The sequence below is a fragment of the Ischnura elegans genome, chromosome 6 (assembly GCF_921293095.1).
Source record: "Ischnura elegans chromosome 6, ioIscEleg1.1, whole genome shotgun sequence".
Classification (NCBI taxonomy): domain Eukaryota; kingdom Metazoa; phylum Arthropoda; class Insecta; order Odonata; family Coenagrionidae; genus Ischnura; species Ischnura elegans.
This window is the reverse complement of record NC_060251.1, coordinates 114,253,313-114,266,102: the sequence shown is the minus strand read 5'-3', so window position 1 is coordinate 114,266,102 and position 12,790 is coordinate 114,253,313.

The following is a 12,790-nucleotide window of genomic DNA, read 5'->3' as shown; positions in this document are numbered from 1 at the left end:
AAATGTCTTAAAAAATCATAGTCTGTGTGTATGAAAAACGTAGATTATTAATGGAATAGAGGTAAATTTCTTTTTGCTAATCAACCGGCATGAAAAATGTGGAATTATAAATTGAAACGAGCGTGCTGCGCCCGCTCCCAGCAATAGCAGGTGTAGAAAAAAAGGCAGGGTCTTTCTACAAATTTAATTGGAATGTTCATGTACAAATTGCGGTCAGAGGACCTCTTTAAACAAAACATTGGAAGTAATTACACTATCCTCTTTTAAATGCACATGATGACTCATACTTACGTATCAACGGGAGACTTGAATGTGGAATTAGCAGCATTTTGATAAAAGTTATTTAAACAATGCGAGATATTGTTGCAAATGAACAAATGTATCAGTTTGTGCACCGTCAACGTCAGGAATATTTACCGGTTTTTGTTTTTTTTGTTTTTTGATTATTATTTAAAAACCTATTTTAGGAAACAATAGCAATATTTAGGAAGTAAGATATGCCGTCGCATGTTCTCTGATAAATTCTGTGCATTTTGGTACCTCATTTGTAGAGTTTGGTTGCGTATAAGTTGAGAAAAAGGTATCTATACAGTATCAATAGAAGATGGGAAAACGAGATAACCTCACAGTATTTTTTTATGAATTAATACTTATATAATATCTTATAATACATACAAAAATCGTCTCCCTTGCAACGCCTCCTGTGGTACGGTAGATATCTACTCTAACAGCCTACATATAGAGGCATGCATATAGGAATGAACAACTTGCTGTTTAGAGCTCTTAATAACTCATTTTGACCTCGTAATAAAGTACCCATTTATATTATTAAGTCTATGTATGGGTAGTTATTGCAGTCTTAACAATGTTACTTATTAAGGTATTTGAGTCAAAATGCATATAGTTATTTTGTTCTTTGAGCATCATCCTCAGGAATCGATCGAATGTTAATGAGTCCTGTATCTATGTTAGTGAGTTTCGATGGTTTAAATGAGCTAGTCGCATGCATGTTGTTTGTTCAGGGGTAACATGGGACGCCTTATTGTCAGGAATAACTGGGGAAACGGAGAAAAATGAGGGAATCAGACTTTGACGGGAAAAACTGGTATTGCCTGAAGCTATCGGCTTAAAATTCCTTGCATAAAAAGAGAGTTTTTTTAATCTCAAAAAGTAAAAGATGCCGAGCAATTTTACTTACAAATTATGATACGGGAACAAGCGATTGAAATTTAGGATGCCAGATTGTACTCAAAATTTCTGTGCAAGTGTATATTTACCTCAAGCTGAATGCATTACCTAATACCGTTTTGCGACATTTTTTAGTTTTATACACAATTTAGTTTACCTCAATTTTGACATTTCTCATACCAATTGCTTATATCTCTTCACCAAATAGAGTCAGGTGATTTTGGTTGATTTTAAGTTAAGACTTTGCTTCCGACATTTAATATCAATCGAAATGATTTATTACCATTCCCTACTGTTGTTAAATTTTAATATTAGAAATTTTGACAAAAGTTTTTCAAATATTTATCTCAGAACGGCCGAATACATGTATCGTTATCAACGAATTGTTTTACTTATTTTAACTTTCAAAAAGCTAAAATAAATAAACCAATAAAGAACCAAGAATATATTCAAAATCCCTCTCGTTACACGTTTGCATTACATTCTGTTGAGCGCTCTGAATTTATACCATCTGTTGTACCAAACACTGCTCGTATTTTCATCTTCCTGCAAACACAATGCACTTCTGCACACCTATTGAAGTCACGCAAGTGTATAACACTGTGCTGCTAATCTATTTATTTTGAAATAACTGTTTACTATAATAGTAGGATTGTTAGAACATATTTTATCCCCAAGTGTTACTTGACATTTCACAATTTTTATAGTTGCAAAAGAACGCTTAAATGTTTCACAAAAAATGCTCCAGTGAAAATGCTGGCTAAGATGAAAATGTGTTTTGGAAAGCTGAGAAAAATTCTTTCATAACATTTTTGCGATTGTATGGCCATCCTGTTCAATGACGGTATGCACTTAGTGGAAGCTCTATAGGTAGGAGGATAGTTTGGTACGGATGGAGTAACGAAAGTGAGGGATATGTATTTATTGATTAATGAACACATTACCAAAAACATCGATATTTGTCGCCTTTACATCATTAAACAATTTAACGTACTCGAACGTCAAAGCCCTGAATAGGGGCGACCTAACCAGACGGCACTCGAACCCGCGACCTTCGATTTGGCAAGCGAGGACTTTGCCCCACCGCCACCGAGGCCAGCAAATAATATATAATAATAAATATCTGTATACAATTGTAACATGACACTTTTTCTTCTGCCTACCTCATCATTCTTGGAACCTTCTAGAAATATTCGGCGGAGCTGGAGGGGAGGGGGAAAGATGGAGAAAAATAGAGAAAAATGGAGTGTTGAGAATGCTTAGAAGTCTCTCCATCCTTTTCAGGAGACCTTCCGCGCGCTGTGGCTTTTTCCGAATGGTGTGTTATAAGAATGGAGAGTGAAACTTGAATGAATGAATGAATGAACTTTGTGCTGCAGAATGGTGGAGAGCGCACCGCGTTGCCCAGGGAAACGAGTGTTGTGGGGGGTAGAGGGGGGTTGGAGGAAGGTGAGAATGAGGTGCAGTGAAGAGTAAAGGATGCCTTGATTGATGCAGTCCTTTGCTCGACCTCCGACTGCGATCGCTCAAAATGTTTAACAGGGCCCGGAAAGGGACCAGCCGCGACTGAGTGTGACTCGAGAAAGCTTTCTCTAACCAAGGGGTAGATTTTTAAAAAAAGGGTGGGAGGCCAGGGGGGGGGGGGTGTTGGGTTTCGCTCGCCTGCAAAACTTTTTGACTCACACCATACGCCGGGTGTGTGCATCCTAGGAGGAGAAGGGATGATCTCAAAAAGGCAAAGTAGGAGAACCACCCCAAAAATGGGAGTTTTTCTTGGACGACGTCCTTTATTTCGGGCGCGAGAACAGTTTAAAGTCATCCCCGTGGCGAGAGAGCGAGGATGTGATAGATGGAGTTTTCAGGAGTTGTGTGCCGGTGAATTCTAGCGTCGTGTTTAATGGGACGTGCACCACAGCTTCGAGGACGGAATGCACGTCTAGGAAGAGAGATTTTAATAAAGCGGGCGAGACGAGGATAACAAAAAAAAGGCGCAGCGGAATGCGCACGATCTGTTCTCGCGAGTGTCTCCCTTCTCAAAAGGTTCGAAAAGTTATAACTGTCGCCGCTCGCGAACGAGGAAGGAAAAAAATGGTACCAAGCTGTTTTGAAGTGTGGAGTCCTTTCTTCATTGCTGAGGTTGAGGATTTTTGGACACGCTTTTGAAATACAAGCGTGCTCTCAGAAGTGGTGATAATCGTGTATGGTGACGCTTAATTCGGTGGATATTATTCGCGTCCAGCAAATTGGAAATGCATGATGATGTCGGTCTCGAACTTCTTCTGGTTGAAGAGTTAGCGGAGTGGAAATTCTCTATCCAACGTTATGAATAGCGATGGAGTCTGCTGAGAAAAACCAGTAGATGAATTGTCAATTTATGCTGCGCGAGTGCTTACCTTGAACAATTTCTGCTTTCTTCGAACATTCTTGCGGTCATCCCTGTGCTAACCCAAAAGAACGCAGTACTGGAAACGCTTGCCACAAATTAAATTCTTACTCCCCGATTACACAGGCCAACAATGAAAAACCTTTTCTACTGAAAATACCTTATTCTTATGTTTTTAAAGTTGCTGAATCTAAATATGATGGTTTTAAAGTTGTATCACCCACCATTTATTCACATTTTACAGTTAAATTTATGAAATAAAGCAATATTTTTAGAATTTAACACCTTTTTTATAGTTATAATAAAATTGAAAAAGTAGGACTAATGAACGAAAATAATGGGGGATTACTGTCTGTACTTCATCGAGAAGTTCAGCAAGCGACTCATCGCAGAAAAAGCTACACAAGAAGCTTCAAGGAAAAAAGGGAAAGAAAATGTAGACCAATTCTGGTTGACAAGTGAACCGTGTATTATCACCCTGTAGTAGATACAAACAATTTTATCACGATGTAGTGAACAGTAAATACAAACAATTTTATGATGTAACACAGTGTTTCATTGATTTCCCTGTATACCGTAAAGAGTTATTAGACTAAATATTAAACACCCATTGCTTGGAAACTATGGGTGATACAAAAATAATCTAAGGCCAGGTTTGGATTCGACACATCAAAATCTATAAAGATCAGCTTTTAAAATAAAAAAGTTTTCAAACAAAATTTTTTTGTTGGCCTGTGTTAACTATTCTGAATAGGTACCTTAATCTCGGTTCAAACGATCAAACTATGGAATACCCTCCTTCAACAAATCCCTCGCCATCTTCTATAAATTTAAAAGAAGTCTTCGGAGGCAAAACTTATTGTTGGTAAAAATTTATTGATCTTCATAAAAAAGAAATTGTAAAACTCAGCGGTGAGAATAAGTGTGGAGCTAACAGCTGTGTTTTATTGTGATAATTAATTCGTAAATTTTCTCTGGTCAACATTATTTTTCTAGTCAATATGCTCAAATGGATAACATTTGGGCCTTTTTTAGCCCCTGACTATAGCATAGTTTATAAAGCATTCGCATAAGTCCAGGTCTGGTATTATTACAAATGTTGTATTTAATTTTAGATTATGTTTAGCAAACATCCGGATAATGTTTTAGTGAAGGATAATGATTTTCCAATTCAGTACTGTTTTCTGTAGTATGGCTTTATAAATCTTCTTCTCCAAGATGATATTCTCTGTGTGATTTTAAGTATACCGGAAATCGAGGGATCCGGGTTCGAATCCCGGTCAAGGCGAATGATTTTTTCTCTGTGGATTTTTCGCACACTCTGTGTGATATATTATTTCAATTTTTTTTTAAATTCTTAGAACCTTAAAGACATACGATCCCAGGTTGATGATGAAGTTTCTTCTATTTTTATCATAATCGCTTGAAGGTGATAATTGTATAAGGTATTTTCGAAAAGAGTTCATGTCTCACGTTTTTCTTAACGATGCTAATAAGATGAGCGTCAGTAGATGCATATGGGTATTTGGGGTTTCACAATTATTTACCCATGAAACAAGTTGCTTTTCTCCTGTGTACGGCTGTTTCATATCTAAAAATTCTAATAAAAATAAATATCTACCATACATATGAAGTAAATATTATTTGCGCACCCAATAAATGGTGATATTCCTTCACAATGGGGAACTTGCATGAATTTTTTTTATTTCACAGGTGGACAGAAAATTATTTTCTGAATACAACAAAGAAAACCGCATGTAAATCTGAGTTTTCCTTCGCGAGATATTTAATGATAAATATAACGAATTTTAAAGCGCGGGAAAAACTCCCTCACCCCCCAAGCCACTGCCGACGAAGCCTCGATGACGTCAAAGGTGCCTAAACATCACGCGAAGCTATTGTTGTGATTGTTTGTAATAGTTGCCAGCAGTTGTGAGAGCTTCGTTTGCTAGACGTGTTGATTATTTAATATTTAAAGATAAATATCCGACGATAGAGGCTTGGAAGCCCTCATATTTTGCATTATTTATAATATTAATATCTGAGTAAGGGCATAAAATATAAAACTGGAGCAGTTAAACCAAAAATTTTATAATACCTAAATAACATCGTTGTAGGAGTCTGAGCCACGGCCATTGGAAGGGGGATACGTTAATTGTAAGTTGATGTTATCGACGGCATATAATTCATTTAAGTATGTAATTAGAACGATTTTGATGTTTACTAATGTCCGCTTAGCTTTTATATACAATAACTTCATCCGTTTATTCGTAGGTACCGGAGAATTCGTCGTTTAGGACTGTATGTGCTTGTATTATGAGGTGAATTCCAGTCAATGCAACTTTTGCTCGCTGATTGGAGACATCTAGGAACATTTTTGTGCCAAAATAGTGTTATTTTCAACGTGACATCTCCCGTTAAGCTACTACTAGTAATCACAGTGCCAGTGGTTGTAATGCACAAAGTTTGACAAGGTTGAAAAATATCGGCCAAGAGTTATCAGTGTTCCATCGTGATTGAACTGTAAAAAGTGCTATTACGCTATCGATAAATGTCTAACAGTAGTGTAAAAATTGTCAGTGGCGTGCTAATCTCCGTTGTTCATCGTAGATATGGCATTTCACGATCACGCTATTGAAATAAAAACCGTGAGTGAAGTTTGTTATTCCATTATTTCAACGAATAGTAGTGAGAAAAGTCACCTGTGTCACTTGTGTGGGCTAATTTAAGGGTTTAAATCAGTGAATAAATAGTTATTTTCATCATAACGAGTTCTGTTATTGTAAGTTGTACATGATGAATATAAGAATGTGACAGTGACATCCAGTTTTTGATAAGAGTATTTGTCTATTTCCCACTATATTTTTATGGTATATGCTAGTATATTGTTTATGGATTTACTTATATTATTGAAATAGGTTATAGCTTGTGTGTGTGTTGGCAGCGGAACCGATTCGCGATCTCACATGTGGATTGTGTGCAGACTGTTTTGCTGTGAATTCGTACCGTAGGACGGATAGGACTACCTTCTCCGTTAATTCGGTGTTGCCAAATTCAACAGCACAGCTTACTCTAATGTCAACAGCACAGCTTACGATCGTTATCCTCCAGTATTACAAGTTTCTTTTACAACTCGATTTGCCGCCGACGTATAGCAATAATTTGTCTTAACAAATTCCATGAGGGTCGTGGCATCAATTTTTGGTGTCCTAAAAAAAGGCTGGTGTCCTAACACCCCATGCCACACGCCTTTTAGGCGGCTTGCGGGGTATTATGTAGATGTAGATGAATTTCAGGTGTACTATTCGAACGAGTGGCAACGTTATCATCCATTTTTCTTATCACTAAAACATACGAAGTGAAACGCTTGTACTTCATCATCCCGATGCCGCATTATTAATATCCCAAGTAATAATCTAGGCACAATAGCAATAGGAAAACTTGCCTAAGAATAACAGAACAAAATAAAGTGACGATGAGCGGCTAAATACTCCCTCAAAACAAATTTTACACCATGCGCTCAGCGTATTTCCCTACTCCCTACGGTTGTTTAGGCACCTATGACGTCACGCCTGGCCTCGGCAACGCTCGGGTGTCTTCGCGCAGTGGTCGGCTCAGAGAAATTTTTCTCGATTTTAAATGCAATTTTTTTATTTCTTTTGATGTTGAATGGAGAAACTGAAGGTATTTTCGCGAGCTTATGTATCCATTTGACTTATTCAAAATAGTTTTTAGGGCAATCTACGACCCATGCAAGTTCCTCAATCTTTTATCTTTTAGGCAACGCTTCACATTCCTGATTTTGAACGTCGCTGTCATCTTCTACTTTTCCGATGTCTCGTATTTCTGAGACGTTGTGTGGAACGCTGATCTTTTTGGTAGGTAAAACTTTCTTACTGATAATATCGATTTTTGCATTCTTTAACTTTTAAGCTGTTTAAGCTGTTTTTTTAGTACTGTGGGTGATGACTTTCTAGTTTGTCTCTTCGGTTTCGGTGTGTTTAATGGTCACATTTTTGTTAAAATGGGACTTTTTTTCATTCCTGGGGAATAATATTCTGGATCTAATAATATTCGGGTTTCCAGCCGGGTCAAAATATTCATGGCTTTCTACGTTTGGATTCCCATATTGGGAACTTTAATCAGCGAAATGAGTCATTTCATTCATCCTCTTCATTTCCCTGATGAAGGAGCCCATTTCGAGAAACTAAACGTTTGAGGACATGGGGTTTTTGATCCGGCTGGAAACTAGAGCCATTTTATGATGACCAATTTGTACAATAAGGCAGTTTCCTTAATCAAAGTAAACGAAAGGCATTGATCGCGATTCGTTACCCACTTTTAGTGTATTCACATCATAAAAATTATTTGGTTTTAGGAATACCGGTTTAGACGAATGGAATTGGTCAATTTTATCCTCATTTGAAAAAGGCCAGATTGGCGCTCATGCGATGCCACTCCACGTGACGTCACAGGGACCTAGTTTCTATACGAGTAGATAGGAGTTTTACATCGTCTGAGATTACCAATGCATGCATGAGGCACAGAGCTCAGGGAAACATGTCTTAATAATTACCTCTTAAAACTGTCTAAGGCGGAAAGTTTCCTTCGTTTCATAGGGTATTAATAATCCTTATTTAAGCCAAGCGCTACCTGCTAGCAGGGTACTCTGCTACCTACTAGCAGCCTGCATCGCAGCGGCGCACAATATCCTCGCCCCAAGGTCACCTCACACGGCGACAGCTGGAACCAGAAATACGTCACACGGACTTTTCCCATCATTCCTACTTATCCGTCGCGTTTTCGCGCGCTTGAACATTTTCACTTTTCATTTGATCGCGAAAAATAGATATCGTCATTTAAAAATCTAAAAGTGTGAAATTCGTGCTCCAGGAGTAATAATCTTTCGATTTAGGAAAAAAAAATAAAAGGAAACCACCCTATTCTTGCTCGGTTTTGAATTTGAAAGTCATGGGATTAATCCTAAATTTAATACCAAATTTCATTGGTAATCTTCATGTCTTAATCATTCCACTTCATTAGGTTCTGTCGCAGTCAGAGGTAATTTTTGCTGACTCATTTCTTGCTTCGCTTCACGTATTCCTAACAGCATTTCTTACCAATGGGATTAAATTCGCTTAGAGTGAAATATCCACGTATCATAATTTTCTAGATATCAATTCCTATTCCGGGTTTGTTCGGAAAAGGTTTGGTTTCCCGGTAGCTCCTGTTTCTGAGACGGATTGAGCGAAAGTGTAATCTTTTTCATACGCGGGTTATACTTTTTTTCCACCAATTTTGAATGGTTTTTCAAAATTTTTGAAAATACAAGATGTTTCATCGTCTCGTATAATATCTTGCGTGTCTGTATCTTGAGTTTCATTTGCTATTTGTTTATTTATCCCAATTTTATAGCCGTTTTCTCGTTTCAATTTTACCCAGTCAATTTTTAATCCTGCTTGGACACAAAGACGTCCTTATCTAGGGTAAGCAGAAGTTACATGAACTTCGATATTCGTGTCTTCTTAAGTCATTCATGCTGAGGAAGATAACACCTGAAGATTGGCTTTTCATGAAGTTGCTATGTACATTTTTTTTATTTTTCACTAGTCATATCTTTTTCCGTGTTCTCTTTGATGATACCTAATGCATGTAATTTTTTTAAAGGTTATGAAGCCGTGTTTTATTTCTAGGTAAAGAGAAATTTTATGAATTTCGCTATTCATGCTCCAGTAGGTATCAATTGGAAATATGAAGTCTAGCTTGGCATAAACTTGCTCTTGGTTACTCGCTTGTGAATATGCTGTCTTAGCCATCCACTACGTTTTTTATGCAGTTGTGGACTTAAAACCTCAATCCTTGTAATTCGATAAAAGAAACTGAAGGGTTTTAATGGGGAAGTCATTTTGCTTACCCATAATCAGTGATGATTATGATCATATAATCAGGATTTACGATGAGCCCTGGGTTAAAAACCGGAGCTCACTTGTAGTCTTCTCATCTTCATTATTCCACTTCATTAGGTTCTGGCGCAGTCTGAGCTCAGTTCATGTGTCTCCTTCCGTGTATCGCTACATAAATTCGTTATAATATTTCTCGACTGTCAGAATGGAAGCGGTGAAGCGATCTTCCTTACTGTCAACCCCCAGTCCGAGGTAAAGATGGGGATCAGGATCGTAAATGAACTTTTTGAGTTCTTTCGAACGACTGCCGTCGTATCCAGTTCAGGCATGGATTCGTTCTCATAAATGTCCTACCGCTTAGTTTTCCCTTTCTTTTTTTGACCATTTTCCTCCAAAGAAAGCGAGGTTGCATCTTTTTTCGTCTGAAAAGCACGGCAGGTTTGTAATTATTCCACGTGACAACGGACGTTAAAATTGTCTTCCAGGACAAATTTCCTTTTCCTTCCTGTACCCGAAGCAATTTCTAATTAAGGAAGAGCTCTTCTATTCGAGAAAAGTGCGCGTTTATCTTGATTGGTTAGGTACCGAACGTTTTCTCTTTTTTTCGCCTTTCTGGTTCGCCTACTAGGCATAATCCTTTGCTCGCTTATAAAGCCTGCCACATTGATTTTTTTGATGCACAGAGGTACATTCATTTTTTGAATTTATTCATCCGCGTCGCAGACTTTTAAGAACGCCATGCTAATTTATTGTCCTCGTAAAAAAAAGTTGAAGGGAGGAACCCGTACTGTTCACGGATGTTACAGCCTTCCTCGGAAGTTCTTCGCTATCGTTGGGAGTTCGTAAAATTCTGGTCAGTTGGTGGAGGTGCGTGGGTAATATTAATCTATTGGGGGGGGGGGGGGGGGGGGGGAGAGATCATTATTTTCTTCAGTTTTTTTTTCTTATTTCGTATTACTGCATTGGTGTGCGACGGCGATAGATGCTGATTTCGAAAGCTCGGACCAAGAATATAACAATGGAGGATTTTTCAGTCCGTTGCGAGGTGTGTTGTCATGCACCACTCATTTAAGGCATTTACTAAGTCGCCAGTCGCGTTGCTGAGGGCAGAGTGGAAGATTGGAAGAGGATTTCACGAGGAAATAAGTTATAATCAGAGATGGAAAGAGAAACGAAACAAAATGTTTCGTTTCGATCCGGAGCGAAACGAAAATGCGAGTCTTAGGTTTAGTTTCGTTCCCGCACGGAATTTAAATCATCAAGAAGTTTAGTTTCCACCCGGGACTAAACTTTACTCCCGGTAACGAAACTAAATTGATCGAAACTTCGCTGCTCGTGGTTAAGTTTCGATCCCAGAAGTTGAGTGGAGGGGGACAGGGGGGGAATAGTTTCGACCCATTTCATGACAGCAAATAGAGAGGTTAACACTAGCATACCCGGCCATTCCTTACAACCTTTAATGCCCGAGTGGGTCTATTTGACCCAATGTTACCAGGTTTGCATAATTTACTTAAAATATTTAATTTCTTCCCACTCTTTTTATTAATATTGTTTATAAAGCACTTTGGAAGGCAGTAGAAAATTTAGTTAGACGAAAAATATTAAAATTTTATATTTTAGTTGTTCAACAATCTCTATGGTGTTATGGGAAACTACCTTCCACAACTTTGTGAATACCAACAATTTTCCTCGGATGTGTTTGGGAGGTACGTAGAATATCAATGGTGTCAGGATTTAAAAAAAAATTACATATATATTTTGACAAAAAATTCAGCATAAAACACACAATTACAATGAATACCAAGGATCAGTAGAAAGGTTTCAAATAAATTTGATGGTCTGGGTCAAAATGACCCATCCGGGCACAGCAGGTGTAAGTGATGATAAAAAATAGAAAAAATAATAATATCAGGCCTAACTTTTGCACAGTGGTAAACCAAACTAAATAATTAAAAGTCACGAAATATGAGTCTAAAATGTTTCTTCGTTTCAAAATTATCAACATAAATATTCTCCAATTGGGTCAATTTGACCCATCCGGGCATTCTAGTGTTAAAACATCGAGTTCAAAAATCGAGTGGCCAGTTTGTGTTCACCGTTCTCCAGTTAGTGATAAAAATAGGAGTTCCCCGTGCATTTGATGGCAGTAGGCCGTACCTCTATTTCATTCAACCATACTTCGTACTCGGTGTAAGGATCGAAACTAAGATGTCTATTTGAGGAGATGTCTATCATATTGTTTGATGATTTTAATAACGATCTATTGTAATAGATAGGTTCATAAAATCGTCAAACATTATGCATGAAAACAGAAAAGGGAGCGCCAATTTTCTTCTGAAAAGCGAGTATCTCGTGTGACATGCCATTAATAACGCTTGTTTGTGTGAAAAATGCCATTACAAGAACCAAATACTCCAATGCTTCAACCACCACAACTTCCATCATGTGATTACTCGTGTTATTACAGCGTTCCACCTCATAGCCCTCAACGAAGGACCTCTTGAAGTCTCTATTGAACTCCAAAACGTCGGATATGGAGACAATTAGTTCATCCATTATTCACAAATGAGAAATACGTCAGTATTCCCTTCGCGAAATTGATGAAAACACGCCCGTTTCGCTCACCTCCAGGCTGAAGCATTAGTAAACAAACAGGTCGATCACCTCTGTCTTATTTCTGAAATTGGCCACCAGATATCAGCTACTTTTCAAGAATCCAGACAAGCAATGCGCCAACTATCGGCCGAATTCGGAAGAAGAGCTCCGAGGATGCCAAGCATTTGTCTGAGGAATTCACGTTGAAAAATCATTGGGATTTTTAGGTGTTTCATGATTTTTATGAATATATTTTTGGTAATAAGCTATCAAAACGTTGCAATTAATATATTTTATGCCTTTATTTTTTTTGTACAATGCCGTTTAGTTGCCATTCAATGATTGCAACAATTCATTATTTACTTAAACGGTGGTTTGTTGGTTTAAGGTGTGTAAGGTAACCAACCTATTCGGCTTTTATTTTCTATCCTGCAAAGAATAGTGTTTTTTACGGGAGTCACGGTCATTAGGAAGTCTTTGAGTATTCGCCGTGAAGTAGTAGAGGATATTTCAGCTGTAATTTATTCCTTTCTGAATCTTTACTGCTATTTGTCGTTGCCCTTAGGTATCTAAATACATCCTAAAAGCCAAGAAAAATCTACCTTTATAATTCCAAGTTTAATTTTCGCAGTGGCTCAACGAATCATCCTGTTAAGACTATGTTATCATCACAACACTATCCTCGATGCGTCGGCCACATTGGAAAATTACGTCACTGGTT